We start from the raw sequence: 781 nt of genomic DNA, 5'->3' as shown, positions 1-781 counted from the left end.
CAGGGACAAGCAATGCATTGAAGGATATTCTGAGAAAAAGGAACAGTGTCTATTTTATTGATCTATATGGATACTAATTTCCTTTTGTTCTTTCGGCATGGTGTGTTGATACGACGGGTTGTTTTTTTCTTAAGTGGGATGGGAATACACTGAGTGGAAATTATATTGAATTGGAAATATTTTTGCTTTTAGATTGTATGTCTTTGATGAATGAGTGCTTTATTAGAAACTCAGGGTAGATCATATGTAGCTTTTTTGGGGAAAATCCAAGCATGATTTGTTTAATCAAATCACGCATTTATGAAATAAGATTATAAATCGGTGTAGTCTGTGGTCACATTTATTACTAAAATCCAAGCCCTATCTGTTGAACTATGTAGCTTATTTAAATAAAACAAAATGAAATAAATCAAAATAATACTCTTTAATTTAATAAAATGTATCCTCTATGACCCTTTTCCCAGAATATTGGAAATAAAAGCAAAAATCAACAAATGGGACATAATTAAACTTAAAAGCTTCTGCACAACAAAGGAAACTCTAAGCAAGGTGCAAAGACAGCCTTCAGAATGGGAGAAAATAATAGCAAATAAAGCAACTGACAAACAACTAATCTCAAAAATATACAAGCAACTCCTGCAGCTCAATTCCAGAAAAATCAATGACCCAATCAAAAAATGGGCCAAGGAACTAAATAGACGTTTCTCCAAAGAAGACATACAGATGGCTAACAAACACATGAAAAGATGCTCAACATCACTCCTTATCAGAGAAATGCAAA

This window comes from Bison bison, unplaced genomic scaffold (assembly GCF_000754665.1).
Source record: "Bison bison bison isolate TAMUID 2011002044 unplaced genomic scaffold, Bison_UMD1.0 scf7180017864284, whole genome shotgun sequence".
Lineage (NCBI taxonomy): Eukaryota > Metazoa > Chordata > Mammalia > Artiodactyla > Bovidae > Bison > Bison bison.
Note: the sequence above shows the minus strand (reverse complement) of the source record.